The sequence below is a fragment of the Rhinolophus sinicus genome, linkage group LG05 (assembly GCF_036562045.2).
Source record: "Rhinolophus sinicus isolate RSC01 linkage group LG05, ASM3656204v1, whole genome shotgun sequence".
In the NCBI taxonomy this organism is placed as follows: domain Eukaryota; kingdom Metazoa; phylum Chordata; class Mammalia; order Chiroptera; family Rhinolophidae; genus Rhinolophus; species Rhinolophus sinicus.
In genome coordinates, this window is record NC_133755.1 from 154,721,520 (window position 1) to 154,738,273 (window position 16,754).

Consider the following 16,754-nt stretch of genomic DNA (forward strand, 5'->3'; position numbering starts at 1 on the left):
GGACCGGCGGGGCCCTGATCCCTGGCTTGGGGATCCCGGTTCCACCGCAGAAGGGGCGCGCCCTGCGGTGGGTGTGTCCGTTCCCATCCTCTGGCCTTCCAGCCTGGAAAAGAGCTCCTGAAAGCGGTATTTTGTTCCCAAAGATAGGTTTTGTCTGCGGTGATCCCGGCTCTAGAAGTGCAACTTTGCTGCCGGGGCGCGGGTCGGGGAGATTGGGGTTCCTGGGATGGGGGAGCAGATGTCGCCTGCATCCTCGAGGAAGAGGTGGGCCACGAGAGTGGGGGCTGCAGGGCGGGGGGAGTTCCCACCGTTTGTGGGCGGCCTCAAGATTGGCTCACACCCTGGTGCGGGTCTTGCCGCGACGCTCCTGGAAGCCCGCCCCGCATCCGCACCCCGCCCACCACCCCGCCTCTTCGGCGCTTAGGGCGTGAGGTTTCGATGAGATCCATCTGGAGCCGAGCAGAAAACTTTTCCCTTCCCAATCCCCGGGTCCCTTTTGTCTTTCTTGGCAGCGGTGGCGACGCCTGAGCTGCGAATCCCTGTCCCCGGCCCGGCGCACAGCGTCCGGTGACCTCCGAGGGCAGGAGTTCTCGGACGCTGTGCATCCTATGGCGGCGGCCCGCGGCCCCTCGACCCGCGGCGGCCACAGGCAGCGGCGCGCCCTTCCCCCAGAGGCTGTCGCCGCCCCTCGGGTGCCGGAGTAGGGACGCCCCCGCTCCCCTCCACGGTCCCGCACCCCTCGCCGCCCGCCCCCTCGCCTGACTCATTCGCCGCGGTGTCCGCGCGGCGTCCGCTGCTCGAGCCCCGCCGGGATGGGGAGGGCGAGAGCGGCTGCCGGTGGCTGCCGAGATTCCTGCTGACGCCCGGGACCTTGCCGCCTCCCCCTTCGCTCGTCTCCCGAGGCGACAGACGTCCCAACAGCTCCAGGAGTGACAGCCCGGAGAGGCGACTGGACCTCTGAGTCCCCGCGTTCAGGACAGGTGAGGATTAAGGAAAAGGTGCCATCGGGGTGGGGAGGTGGATGGGCAACCGCTGCAGCCGAAACGGGGCGTTTCTTCACCTCCTTCCTCTTCCCCTGCTCCAGCCTCCAGAGTTAGGGTAAACACTGTCCTCTGAAGTTTGGGAAATGAACCAAGTCCGGACTCCCCAGTCCCTGGAGTTCAAGAGAAGCCCAGTGGGGCAGCTCGAGAATCCAGAGCCTTGGAACACCTGACTGGGTTTCTCCAAGCTACACCCTCCTTTGTTTCCGTTCCAGAGAGTCAGCATTCTTTGTAAAGATGTCCATAGCGTTGATTTATAGTAGTCCTTGGCAGGAACAAAGTGTGGTCAAGGTTTCCTAAAGCCACAGCTGTATGTTGTAGTGTCTCCATAGGCAAAATAGAGAGGTGAAGCAATTATTTGCCGAATTCAGCACTCTTTTCCCTGTGTAGTAGAGAAAGGGCTGAGGGTTTGAAAGATTTGTTCATTAATCGTCTTGCTATAATTAACTGTCCAAGTCAGTATTTCACGTTGTGTGGTTGCAAGCTCTGTATTTTCTGCCCTTAGATTTAAATTGAGAAGTGTGTGTGTGTGTGTGTGTGTGTGAGAGAGAGAGAGAGAGAGAGAGAGAGAGAGAGAGAGAGAGAGAGAGATTTGCAATAAAAACAATTCATTGTTCAGTACCAGGAGTTGGTAATGTCAGAAAGTCATATGCTTCACATGTCTGTAATGTACTAATTGTAGTCAACCCCACTACACCTTAGTCTGGTGTACTTCAGAATATGTTGAACTCAAGTGTCTCTTACCTTGTTTTTTTCTAATGAAGACCTTCAGAAGTAGTTGTGGGCAAGTGTATGTATACAAAACATTTCAAGAGTCAACAACTATTCTTATTTGTCAGTAAGAATATTAAACTCTTCGGTTTTACAGTCAAACCAAGTTCTGAGGTACACTTTGTAGTGCTTTATACATAAACATTAGTGGCTCCTGTAAAACCTACCGTGTTTCCCCGAAAATAAGATCTAGCCAGGCCATCAGCTCTAAAGTGTTTTTTGGAGCAAAAATTAATATAAGAGCCAGTCTTATATAAGACCCGGTATTTTATTATATTAATATTATATTATATATTATGTTATATTATATATTATATTATATTAAAATAAGACCAGGTCTTATATTAATTTTTGCTCCGAGAGACACATTAGAGCTGATGGTCCGGCTAGGTCTTATTTTCAGGGAAATACAGTATTTCCTTTGATGGTTTTTCATGTCTTGTTTTGTGGAAATACTTCTTATAAAATGACGTTCAATTTGTTATTTGGCTACTAATATTAGAATATATTACCATTTTGTAAGAAGTAGACTAAATTTTCAAACTTCTTAAACCTTACTTTATTTTTCTACTACTATTGACCCATACAGAAGCATGTGCTTATAGTTTCGTGCTTTTCAAACAACTTAAGTGAATAGGAGTCCTTCTAAACAGAAAATAATATTTCTATTAAGTGGAAACTATAGTTAAATGCTTCAGCAATTTAACTTTATGAGATTTGTTTACTCTTTAAAATGTATCCTGAGGTGTTCGGAATGATTTTCTCTTAGGACGTCCTACTGGAGAGCTCATGCCTGTGAGATGATTTAGCTATAATTTGTAACCTTGGTTATAGTTAGCTTTGTATCCTAGGCTGGGGAAGCCATCAGTGAAAGAGAATTGTTGTGTAGGAAGTCTCTGTGCGCAATTTTCAGGCAGTTGGCACAGGAATGTTTTACCTGTTGTTTATGAGTCAGTTCCAGGTAAATGCATGTAGTATCCCAAAGACACCCATAATCAGAAGGGAGTTCTGCAGGAAAGATCATTGTAAAAGAAGGGTGGCTTCACTTCTTACTTTAACTCTTGAGAAATTTTTTAGCGAAGCTTTTGAATGCTCCAAGAGCTAGATTGTGATACCGTGTTTCCCCGAAAATAAGACCTAACTGGAAAATCAACCCTAGCATGATTTTGCAGGATGCTTGTAACATAAAATAAGCCCTACCGTATTTTCCTGTAAATAAGACCAGGTCTTATATTAATTTTTGCTCCAAAAAACCGCATTAGGGCTTATTTTATATCACGAGCATCCTGAAAAATCATGCTACGGCTTATTTTCCAGTTAGGTCTTATTTTCACAGTAGTGGGATTTGTGTACTTTCAGAATTTTGACAACAGCTCACTGGGCAGAGAAAGATAACTGTCACACGGGGAGCAAATCTGAACTGTTTAAATTATCTCATTCTCACAATAACTCAGCTTAAAGGAAAAATTCGTATTTAGCTTTGGAAAGTAGGTAAGAAAAAACGTAAAAGCAGATGTCACTTTTTGCATTTCTTAAGCAAAATTAGTAGTAGAAGATAATCTAATAAGTCCTCATGGTAATGCATATTACTTATCAAATAGAATGTAGAGTCTAAAAGAGGAGGCAGTTTTAAAATAAATTTCATTTAGTGTTACTCTCCCTAAATAGGAGACAGCCTGGGGAGTCTTCGCCAAGCAAAACACATTTGGAATAAGAACTTAGTATAGAGATGGAAAAAACAAACCTGCAGTGAGATAGGCCCTTCATTTTGTTAAGGAATATGTGATTTGCAGTTTTATCTATATCCAAGCATATCCATTTCAGGACTTAAGATCTGTTTTGTCTGCTAAGGTGTGATATGTGTGTAAGCACTCAGAGAGCATGCGTGAACATTTGTGCCTAATGCAGGGCAAGGTAGCCTCTTCTGTGGGACCTTACCAGCTGGTGGAGAGGGGCCTGGAAACTGTGCCACAGGTCACTGAACACCTGAGATGTCCTTGACCATAAGGGGACTAGTCCACAGTAGGGAGCTGTGTAGTGGGTTGCCACGGGCACTGGATGGGGAATTGGAAAACCCAAATTGTCATCCTGACCAAGCCACTGATTATGTGGCCTTAGATATGTTCCTTGCCCTCATCGACAGACCAAGGACTTTGGACTGTCATCTTTACACCCTTTTTAAAAAATGCTGCATGATGAATCCTGGTGGAATGAAGGAGAGGGAGAAATCAGAATGTAATGCGGTGGTGATGGTCTGATTAGTAGTTTGGGGCGGGGGACAACAGGCTGGAGGCCACACTAGACATAGGGAAAGGGTAATACGATGACAAAAGGAGGTGAGGAGGAGATCTCACCTGGGGCATCTGGCCCGTCACTGATTGTCTGAGTGCACAGTATAGAATAAAATAAATACCAACATTCACTTAGCACTTGATGGTTTTTGGTGAATTTTCACAAATAATGGCAATTGATTTTCATAACAACCCCAAGAAATAATTAGAGCAGAAGGATGATGAAACCAGGACTAATACTGCAAAGCATGCTTGCACCCGTACACTTCATTGCCTTTTTGCAGGATTTATAGAGAGAGAGGAAAAGCTAAATAGCACATGCTTTGGAAACCCTGTGTAAATGGGATAGAGAGAGAAGGTTGGCATCAGATTTTAGTGAAGGTTCAAATTTCTGAGTAAAAATTTTGATTACATTCTGGAAGAGAAAAGTTTCCAAGTATGAGATTGAGACCTCCTGGAATGTCTTGAATTCTAATCGGTGATGTTTAGTCTGATTACTCCTGTTCTGTGCTTTGTTTCTTTCTGTGATCCCCTTCCCCAGCAGGAATTCTGGGGGACTTGATCATTACAGTCATTAATAAAACTCTTCCAAGAGTTTTCAGTGCAACTGGTAAAAGGAAATCCTCTTTTAAAGGTGGGGATGCTTGGGCCATTGTGCTATGAATTAATGTGATATGTTCCAGTAGCAGTTATGCTTTGGAAACTTTGTCACCAGAGGTGAAACTGCACAGAAGTCATGGAATGTGAGCAAGGTGAGAAGATGTGGATCTGTGCATTCCTTCCTGTAGTGTCCTAGTCATCTGCTTCAAGCATTACACATACCAAGAGGGACAACTCCTGTCCCCCACCCCCCACCCTGTGTTCCTGTGGAAGGGAGTTGGTCTAGATTCATCTGGTTATACATCTGAGGAACCTACATTTAACTAGGTTAAGCAAAAAGGGAAGATTTATTGGCTCATGCGACTGGAGAGTCCAAAGATGGACTTTGCTTCAGTCATAACTGGATCCCAGAGACACATGACTTTGTGTCTCACTCCTCTCTCTCTCACGCCTCTCTCTCACACACACTCTCTCTTTCTCTCTCTCTGAGTCAGCTCTTTTTCTCTCTGAGTCAGCTTCATTCTGAGACCTTTTGCACATCCTGAGAAAGATGATTGTTGGTACTTCTAAGCCTGCGTTCTGGGCTTTTGAACCCTAAGAAAGAGAGGTCTTCCCTCCTCTAGGTTCCATTGTTGGAAATCTCCTGGAAAGGATTCGATTGCATCTGCTTCGGTGTTCATTGACCCAGTCCCTGGGTCCGCAGAGCGCTCCCATAATAGTCTTAGACTGTGGAGGGGCAGGGAGGAGGAGACTGAGAGCGCTGCCATGATGGACAGTTCTGTCAGCTCACCTACACGTGTGGTTCTCCCACGCTGGTCATGCTGCCAATCAAAAACAGCATGTTTGCTAGTAAGGAGAATTGCCCCCTCCTTTCTCAGGCCCTATGATGTGAAGTTTGCATAGGGAGACAACTCAGATGCCCCAGGCCATGCAAATTCCAGAAGTGGGACCTTCCTCCCAGCCAAGGCAAAGCCCTGTGATGAAATAATGCCCCTCAGGTCTAGACTTCACTAGGAGGACTGCAGTTCACAAAATGTTATTGTATGAGGAGCCCACCATTTATCTATATTGGGGTGCTTTTAGCAAATACCACTGTGCCTTACTTCCAGCATAAGGATTGCATTTCCAGAAGCCCTGGTCACCTAGCGATCACGAGATTGGAGACCCCTACTCTGGGCATGATGGATCCAGTGGAAGTTTGAACAGGGAAGTGAAGTGATGAACACAGAACTATTGTTTATACAAATGTATTGCGTTTGTGGGCGCTGGGCAGGAGGAAGGCAGGAGGCTCAGCTTAGGGTTATCACTTAGGGACGTAAGGTGATAGGTCCCAAATTACAACATTATGTGAACAACGTTATGAAAGGCTGGTGAGGTTGTGTGTCAGGATGAAGGACCATCTGTGTCGACAGAAGCATTTGTGTGATGAAACGGATCAGGACAGAGCAAAGTAGAGAGGCTGGGTCAGCAGGTGAAATGGCTGTGTTGTGGGTATGTTCACAGCACCAGGACTGTTTAGAAAGGTGGCCTGTGGCCACCAGGAGTCCTAGGGGCAAAACTATATGTGTAGCCTTGACATTTATTGAAGACCTACCTGGTATTCCAGGCCCCACGTTACATGCTGCTTTAAATTCATTATATTAAATGTCATAAATTCATTATATTAAGTCTCATAAGCCTCTAAGGTGAGAAAACTGAAAGTTAGGGAGGGAAATAACTTGCTCAAGGTTATGTGGTCATTAAGTGGAAGAGCTGAGGTTCACACCATGGCAGTCCAAAACAAAAGCCTGTGCTTTAATACTCTGTGCGACACTACCTCTCAAGCCCAAGGTTGAATCCAGGAGAGAAGACAAATTGAGAAACAGGTGCAATTTGGGCCTTCTCACAGGCGACCAGCGTGCCCGAGATCCGGAGCAGACAGAGAGGATGGAAGGGAGGTTATCAGGCGACCGTGCAGAGCGCCCATACTCAGAGACACACTGGACAGGAGCGCCAACGTTAAGACCCCAACAAAGAATAGGTTCTTGGTTTGGGGCTTGGGGTGTAGCTAGGAAAGTGGATAGGAGTGGTATCAGGAAGTTGAACAGGTGGGCAGTTCAATAGAACAACTGGAGCTTGATTATTGATCTGACAACGGGATCGCTTCCATCTGCCCTGGCTTTCATTATGTTTCCTTGTGTAAGTGAATCAGAACATGGAATGGGCAGCTCCTCAGAGGGAGATAGAGTTCTATTAGTTGTCAGGCACTATCCGGGGAAAAAGCTATCATTTGTAGAGTGTCTGCCATGCACCTTAGAAACATAATCTCACCAAATCATTAGAGTTCTAGGAGGGTAAATATATATATATATATATATATATATATATATGTATATGTATATGTATATGTATATGTATATGTATATGTATATGTATATGTATATATATATTTATATATTTTCCTGGGAGGGTAAATATTATATCCCTTTTTTTGTTTTCTTTAGCCAGGAAATGGAGGCTTAGAGAGTTTAAGTTACTTGCCTGAGCCACTGGGGCTAGACTGGAAGATGAAGGAGCGGGCATGGAAACCCAGATCTCTCCGAATCTAGATCTCATTCTGGATTTTCAGGGCATCATCCTTATCCTGGCAGGGCGAGGTCAGTTTCAATTCTGGGTCATAGAAATAGGGAAGTCAGCAGGGGCGTGTGGTAGTGAAGGGAGCCTGTGAGTTAACTTTTAGAAATCTGAATATGAGATGAGAGCAGGTCATCTGAATACAGTTGTCCGGCAGCACTATAGCTGGTTTTGGCAGGAAACCTAATAATCTAGTAGGTTTTTTCCCCACTCAGTGCAGGATCTCTATCATTATGCAAGATACATACGTCAGCAAGTCAGATGTTTGGGAAGCTTAATTTTAATCACTGATTTCAGGGACCTCTGCCAGCTGCCCTGGCCTGAATTTACCTTTACACGTACAGGTACTTGGCCCTGAAATATGATAAATAAGAGAGATATATGTAGAGCTAGAGCTAGAGATATGTGGGTAGGTAGGTAGATAGATGTATTCGTAAATAGTGAGCAAGAACACTAGCACATACTGCATGCAGTAGGTATGGGGCACACACTCCAGCTATAAAGGCATGTACTTGAAGCTCCTCTGAATGAAACTATTTGCTAATGGAATATGAGTAACAGCATATCATTCCCCAACAGATATAAGGTCAAATTTGTATCTGCCTAAGATGTATGACTGGATATAGGTCTTCACCGTGTGCAGTGAACTGTATTTATATATAATAAGAGGAAGGAGAATGAGAAGGTACATGAAAAACTATATTTGAGACATATTTATGAGAACACTTAGCCTATTTGGGAAGCTAAACAATTATGCATAAAACTTATAAAGCAACACAATGGAATAGTTATGATACTAGAGTTGGAAAGGTCTTTCAGTGAGTAATCAAGATTGCAGTGCCATCTAGTACTGTGAAATACAAACTTAATAGTAGCAGCTGAGACTGAAAGAAATGGGGCCATCCGAAACCTGGAAGGCCAACAGAGGAGGCTTCCAGGAGGAAGTGAGTTCTGTTGCGTATGTATGGGCAGAGAGATGGGAGGAGGGCATTGCAGGTAGGCCTGAGAACTTATCCTGGCCTTCCAGCCAGAGACCACCAGGAAGTTACCTGTGGTGGAACAGGTTGGGTTTGCTATTTTGTTACAGGGGAGAATGTACACCATAGAGAAAAGTGGGGTGTATCAGTAAGAGGGTGTTAGAAATTAGTTATTATGGGTTTGGGCTTGTGTTAAGTGCTTTGAGAGAGGGTTTAAAAACCCAGGGCTTTGCTCTGGATTGGAGCAGGGATAATCTTGTGTTTTGGTATCTTAATAAATCTTATCTAGAAGGAGGCAAGACTAGAGAAGCCAACACTATAATTGGCAAAGAAGCAGCAGGCTCTCATTAGCCAGATTAGGGGGATATTGGTCATTTTGGGGTTGGGCAATGTTCGGGTTTTTGTTTGTGTTCAGATGTGAGTACGTAGTGGTCTTGTTTCTGTTCTGATCCATCATGGTTGCAAAGTGGCCTTGTCTGAGAGTTGGTGTAGAATGATGGTTTGGACACCTGTAGAGGATATAAAGAGTTGATGTTCTGTGATACCGTTTCCATCACAGAACACCGTGCGTGGCTGTGAGCTCCAGACCATCTTCTGGATGTTAGCGGCTGCCCTGCTCTTCCATAAACTGGAAATATATTCCAGAATGTGTCTTATTCCATGCACCAACCAAGATTTCCATGGCAATAGAATCCTGTTAGTGAATGTTTCTCTTGGGGGGTGGGGTGGGATAAATGAGGTAATTTTCTTCTGTTAATAATTTATTTAACATTTATTAAATGCCCTCTGTTTACCAGGTACTGTGTTAATTTCTGGGGATGTCAGGATGACAAGGATCTCAAGAATCTCATAATCTAATGGGAGAACCAGATGTAAACCAATGATTACAATACATTGAAATACAGCTGGTAAAGATATTAGAATAGGTAAAGAATGTTAGTTTCTTGGGACCAAAGAAATGCTGAGAAGGAGCAGGCTCTTTTGCAAATAGTGAGCTAATCACAGAGGTACTCATAGGTCAGCACCTGCTAAGGAATATTTTCCTTTTTGAGAATCAGCATCTTTGGGCTGGAATGCGGGGCGAGTTCGAAGAATCTCAGTACTGATTTTGCCAGAGGAGAGGCACACGTTTTCACTCACTTGGTGAACCACATATCAGATCAGCTCAGTGAACAAACATGTGCAAGTATTTGTAATACAGTCAAGTTACTTAGCGTTTCTGAAGATATGTTACTATTTCTAATCATAAAAGCCATACATGCTCCCAATAAAAACTTTGGAAAATATATTAAGTATAAAAAAATCAGAGAGAATATTTGCCTATAATCTGATGACCCAAGGGCACCCATAACATTTTCGTATTTTCTTCCCCCTTATTTTTAATGAATTTTTCCATAGTCAATAACATATTACAGCCTGCTCTGTTTGCTTAACCTCTGATGTCCTAAATACTTTCCAACTTCTAGGCAAGCTTTATTAATGCCTATATAATATTTGATTGTATGGATACACCATAACCTATTAGCCATTCCATTCATTAAACCTGGACCTTTAGGCTGTTTCCCAATATCTGGTATTATAAATGGCATTTTGATGAAATCTTTGTTCAGATTTCAGATTAATTCTTAAAGCAGGATCCAAGGAAGGGTAATTACTGTGTCTAAGGTAATGAATGTCTTAAGACTCTTGATGCTTAATGCAAAACTGGTTTTCAGAATAGGTGAATTTGTGGTTTGGAGTGTATGGAAATGCCCCTCACCCTGCCTGCACTGGGGGTTTATTTACTTTTTTAAATAAGAAAAACTACCGTTTCAAAATGAGTTACAGTTTATGCTCACTGCTGCTTTTGTTCCTTTGTTACAAAAAGCTCCCTTTTAGAATGTAATGTAGACTGGTAAAACATTGTGATGAACCATTCAGTTTTTAAAAAATTATTTACAAGTGCTCCTGAATATGCAGATGGGGGCCTATGACAGAGAGAAGATTAGAATGAGTTTTAAAGTCAGCGGTGTTTAGTGCTGAGGACCTATGAGTGAAGGCGATGCAGGGTAAGTGTCCTGTTGGATGGAGTGAACCTGCTGCCACCCCCACCTCTGTGGCTTGGTGGTGGGTCCCTGCAGTCATGGAATATTGTATCCATTGTGCTCATGGTCTGTACAGGATTCGAAGTAAGGGCAGGCCTGTCTCTGTTTTATTCCCAGCAGGTCACCCAGGATTAGATTGTGCCAGTAGGCAGAATGTGAGGTAGGATGTGCTCTAAGGCAGGGTATAAAAATGCTTGACATTTCCCACCTGAGGGACCGACCTCTCTTCTGTTAGCCACTGATTCCCCAAAAACAAGACAAACAAAGATCCTGAATTTTGAACCTTCTGATTTTCTTCTTTTCCAAAGAAAAGTCAACTCCATCACAGTATCTAGTTTTCATAGTGATGAACTTTGGCTCATTGCTTAAGAACAAGGAACTTGGATCTTATTTAAACCTTGGAACAAAAAAACTTTGCTTGAGACTATAAGGGAACTATTAAACTTACTGTAACAGTCAACTTGAGGTGGGTTTTGAGTGCCAATTTCAATTTTTCCATAAAGGCTATTTTTTTACAAAAATAATTCACTACTAAAATAAAAATAATTTTGGTTTTCTTTTAAAAGTTTAAGGAGAATATTATTATAGTGTTGTAACGCCATTTTCTTTTATGGCCTCAGTGAGTAATTTTGAACAAAATTGTTTTCATTCATTTCTTCACCTAATCATTGTGTAGTGAGATTCTTTCAGTATTTGCTATTAAATTATACTAATGATGCATTTTGTCCAATGGGAGGCACATCTTACACAATGATAATGTAGAAAACCATGTAGGAAAGCATGACCTATACATGTATTACTTGCTTTCATGATAAGACGTGTAAAAATTCTCATAACATGCATAAAATTGAAAACTCAAGCTCTGTAGGAAGTTCACTAATTAATAATTGATTCAATAAATATTATGTGCTGGCAGCTGGAAATAGGGTAGGAAGCAAAACAAAGGTTCTAGATGGGGAAGACAAACAATAACCGCAATAATGGACAAGGCAGTTTCAGATAGAGGAAAGGAAAGGAATCTGATGCAATAGGTGCCTGGGCTTCTATGGGTCAGATGGGAGGGCGCTATAGATCCTGGAAGGCGTTTCTGTGTTTGAGGCATTTTGAGCTGAGACCCGCAAGATAGTAAGGGGCCAGCCTTACATATTTGGGTGGGGGTGGGAGGTAGGCTTTATTCTCAGGGTACTGAGAAGCCATGAGGAGGTTTTTCTTTTGGAGAATGATGTTTGAGATCATTTATTAAAAACAGGAGTTGAGGTTAGGAATACAAAGTAGTACTTCACTGTGATGATGATACCGGGGTTGGAAGCAAAAGCAACATTCACCTTAGAAACACTCCCTGTGTAGTTATAGTCAGGATGTGCCATACATCATTATGTGGCTGCAGACATTCTGTATACAGTATGTCCTCCTTCAGAAGGTTTTTAATATAAAAGAAAGCATTAAATATTAATATATTGTCTTATCAGTAGGATATAAACAGCTTAGTCAGTCCACTGCAAAGTTTTTTGTTATGGGAAGCTTATGTTTTTTAGCTGTGAGTAACTTGTATGTTGTGTGCATTCAGGAAATGTTTACTGAGTTAATTATATTAGATCTTCTACAATGTTAGGACAATATCACCCCAGGTTATAAAATCACATTTAAGACACAGTATTTTAATGAAAAGATCAAATAATTTCTTTGAAAAAGGTGTTAACTGTGAATATTATTAATATTTAAAAATTATATTCAAAGTGTTAGAAAATGAAATACTGAAAATTAAAATATAATACACACCACCTATAATCATCTTTATATATTTCCCAGCCCTATAGGTAGAAATCTCTGGAAAGTCCACATGTTAGATGGAGGTTTCATTACCATCACCTTAGTCTTATCACACCTTACTTGACAAATGTAGAAAGTCCTTATTTATCCTGTGAGTCTCTCAATCCTTGAACTAACCTCTATTCAGAACTCTTCTGCCAACACCTGTATAGTTGAATAAAAATGATAACAGCATATAATTAGTGGTGTTTGTTAATGAATATTTAACTCAGTGTCTTCTGGGAGATCCAGTTCAAAATATACTTACTGAGTCATCAGAGCATGCTAAGTGGCAGGCAGCCACTGTGGTCAGTGCTGGGAGCATAACAGGCTTTTCTCAAAGGCGCTGTCGGGTAAGATCGGAAGTAGAGTGAGGGTGCGAGTTTTGAAATAAGATGATACATACTCGTAGATCTCCCTGAGTCTGAGTTTGGGGAAAGGGAGTGGTAGTGAGTGAAATTGTGGATTAATTCACAGGAGCCTTAAATTCAGAATTCGGTTAAGTGATTTTTAAGACACAGATTACAAAAAGAAGACAAAGATGAAAAAGGCAGCACATGCCATTTATCTCCAGGTAACAAGGCCACCTACATCCTGCTTTTCCTATCTGCAGATATTATCCCGGGGATTCCCTGTTCTCCTGCCCCACGTGCCAGAGGCTCGGTGCTCATTTGGCAGAAGACCCACTGACCGGCAGGCCCCAGGGAACTCAACCCCACCTGCACCCCATGAGCCCCATCCTCCCTTCTTCCGCCTCCTGGAAGGGGTGGGGGGTGTGGGGGCTGCCTCTTGACTCTCCTGCCTTGTGGTTCAGGGACCTAAGGTCCTTCTCCAAGTCCTTCTCAGCACCTCTTTTTCCCGACTTCCTGTTCTGCAGCTTTCGATTCGAAGATTCTCAATCCTACTTCCTTCTTGATTTTTCCTGGAGCATCACTCATTCATTCCTTTATATGTTCATTCAATAAATATTTTCTGAGGCCCTACTTTAGGGACTGGGTATGTAACAGGAAACCAAATTAAGTCCCTCTCCTTATGAGCTCTACATTCCAGCTGGAGGACACAGACAATACACATATAGTTTGTTGTGACAAATAATAATAAAAATGAAGCAGGGCTCGGGTACAGAGCAATGGGATAAGGACTAGTGTAGCATAGTCACAGAAGCCCCTCTGATAAGGTCTGGCATTGAGCAGAGACCTGAATGGAGGGAGGGAAGGAATCCTTAGACTGTCTGGGGGAGGAGAGTACCAGGCAGTAGAAACAGGAAGTTGTGCAAAGGCCAAGAGGAGGCAGCGGGTAAGGTGGGAGTTGGCCTGAAATGTTTGAATAGTAAAGGGCCAGTGTGATTAAAACAAAATAGGAGCTTTTAGAGAGCTTTGGCGCCCAGGGAATTTTGGAATTTATTCTGAGTAACCTGGGAAGCACCTGCAGGGCTCCTAACATACAGTGGGGGCTTTGCGAGGCTCCATGCTCGAGGTCATCACTAGTCTCCGAAGGAAATATGCAGGGAGTGGAGGCCCACAGTCTGCATTCATCACCTGTAGGTCCTGTCTGATGGGCCTGAACTCTAATGCAAGGTTTTCGGAAGTCATGTGATCAAATGAAAGTGACATTGATAAAGACCTTGATGCAATAGCCCAGAGAATTCCAAAGCCAACAGCGGATGTTTTACTTTGGGTGTGAACAAAATTTTGTTGTGGACTGAAAACTATGTGCATTCACAGATACAGAGTATGAGAGCTGTGAGGAGATGTTTTTCAAAGAACAGTGAGAAATCAGGTCTGGAAAGGAAGTTCACTTTTTCTGAAGTCCACTTACTGAGTACGAGGTGCAGATACAGTATGAAAATCCAGGCTTTTCTCCTCCTGATCTTGGCCCTTGACTAGTCGAGGTGACATACATGTGTTAAGGAAAAGAAAAGCTGTGAAATTTGTACTGCAATTAGCCACCTAATCAGAACCAGACTGTCAGGGCGAATAACTTGCAGCATGCCCAGAAAAAGCTCCTTAAATATCCGCATTCATTTGTTAATAGATACTCATGGAGCACTTACTACCGTGTTTCCCCGAAAATAAGACCCAACTGGAAAATAAGCCCTAGCATGATTTTTCAGCAGGACATCCCCTGAACATAAACCCTAATGCGTCTTCTGGAGCAAAAATTAATATAAGACCTGGTCTTATTTTTGGGGAAACATGGCATATAGTGGGCACTGATTGTGTGGGATGCTGGGGAAAAGCTGGGTACTGACTGTGTGTGATGCTGGGAAAGGCTGGGTACTGGCTGTGTGTGATGCTGGGGAAAGGCTGGGTACTGACGGTGTGTGATGCTGGGGAAAGGCTGGGTACTGACTGTGTGATGCTAGGGAAAAGCTGGGTACTGGCTGTGTGTGATGCTGGGGAAAAGCTGGGTACTGGCTGTGTGTGATGCTGGGGAAAGGCTGGGTACTGACTGTGTGTGAAGCTGGGTACTGACTGTGTGATGGTGGGGAAAAGCTGTGAAAGGGGTGGTGAAGGAGGTTATACTCTGATAGTGGGGGCAAAAACAACTACATCATAAATAATAAGTGTAATTAGTGCCATGAAGACATACTGGTTGCTAGGAGAGAGGGTCGTGAGTCAGGGGGTTAGGTTAGTGAATGCTTCCCCAGCAAATGTCTTGTAAGATGGGGAAAGAGACCAGAGGAGCTAGTCTGGAGAAGATACATGCTAGAGAGGAAAGTCCATGCAGGAAGGTTGAGGAAGGAAGGAGTTTGGTGTTTTCGAGTATCAGAAAGAAAGCCCTGTTATTGAATCGTAGTGAGCAGGGGAGAGAGGGTGGAAGGAAAGGTAATAAGCTGGGCAGTGGCCTCATGTACTGCTGTGTGGGAAATGGTGAGGGTTTGATACCTGATCCAAAGAGCAGTCTTTGAAAAAAAAAGAGAACTGACACGAACTGATTTACATTTAGCCACTACTTTGGCCGGCAGTTTCATGGTGAAGGGATTGGAGGAGGCAAGAATGCATGAAGGAAAACAGGGCATCCGATTGTGTGGTGGCAGTGGCGAGGTAGAGAACGGACAGAGTAAAAAGGCTGTGAAGGCAGCGTCAGCAGACATTGGTAACTGATAACATGTGTGATACTGCGGTCCAGGACGTGCCAAGATTTTAGCATGAGCTGGGTACTGGTAGCATTTGCATGGATAAGGAAGACTTTACCTAAATTAGGTTCATGAGTTCAGTTTTGGACGTGTTACACTTGAGATGCCTGTGAGACAGCTCAGGGGAAAGAGCAAGTAGACATTTGGACAGATGCATCTGGAGCTCAGGTGAGACATTTGGAACGCAGGCATGAGTTTGAGAGCCATTACCATATAGTTGGTAAGAAAGCCAGGGAGAGAATAGAGACTGAGCAAAGGAGGTGACTTAGGGGTATGCTTCGGGGATTTCCACATATATTGGTTGTTAAAGCAGCATATGGGGACGTAGCAGCCCTGGAGGTGGGAGAAGAGCCAGGGGAGTGATGTCACTGATGAAAGGTCCATGGTATTAGCAGTAAAGCTTGGTTTGCACATGCTCCTTAGTGAGCCCTTTCTGAAGATTTGGGTTCAATTTCTTTCTCCAGTTTAATCTACCAGTGCAACCTTGATGTACTATAGCCTTCAAACTTTTGGGTGAAATGAGATTAGGAATTACAGAAAATCTTTTTTTGAATTTTATGTCATAATTGTTGATACTGAATGAGAACAGAATAGATATATGAGTCATATCTTTATAATAAAATGGTAGAATAGCACATCTTAAGGTCAATTTCATTATGCTGATTACTAATCTATTCCTCCTGTCAACTCCATTGCTGCCTTCATTTTAGTATTTCATTAACTTTTTAAAGCATTTGAATATACTTTTTTAAAAAACTGAAACATAATTGACATATAACATTATATTAGTTTCAGGTGTACAGCATAATGATTTGATATATCATGCATTCTTGCCTCCTCCAATATATATTAATATATTGCAAAATGATCACCAGAATCTAACATCCATCACCACACAGTTAAAGTTTACTTTTCTCCTAATGAGAACTTTTAAGATCAACTTTCAAATACATAATAGTCACCATTCTGTATATTATATCCCCAGGACTTACTTGTCTTATAATTTTATTTTAAAGCATTCGTATATCATCTTTGTGATAGATGTTTTTAAAACCACAAATAGAGGTTTAAGCTACATTCTTTTCCAGGACACTACAAAGAAAGTATATAATTTAAAAAAGGAAGTGCTTGAACAGCTAACAAATGACTCAGAGGATTACCCTGGCTCTTATTATAAATGCATTTTAGCTCATTAAAATGGAAGAGAACAAACACCTGTTACTAAAGGTCATACGTGATGATGGACCCTGAGGGAGAATCACATTCTTGTTCTTATTTTCCTACAGAGTAAGACGCAGTGGAGAGCTGTTGGTAGTACATGAAAGTAATGTACAAATAATCGGAAATCAGTCTTGTGTGAGCATTGTCAAATTAGAGGTGCTTAACTATATTTCCATTCTTTAATCTTCTAATATAGTCTTCATTTTTAT

At 42.7% G+C, this 16,754-nt stretch overlaps 1 protein-coding gene across 1 annotated transcript in view; it reads left to right on the top strand.

Annotated features, from left to right (window-relative positions):
• The first annotated feature begins 719 nt into the window (after positions 1 to 719).
• TMEM200A (transmembrane protein 200A) overlaps positions 720 to 16,754 on the top strand; it is a 66,179-nt gene continuing 50,144 nt past the window's right edge. Inside the window, exon 1 of the mRNA XM_019729416.2 lies at positions 720 to 980. The gene's annotated coding sequence lies outside the window, so the exon portion shown is untranslated. The remainder of the gene's footprint in view (positions 981 to 16,754) is intronic.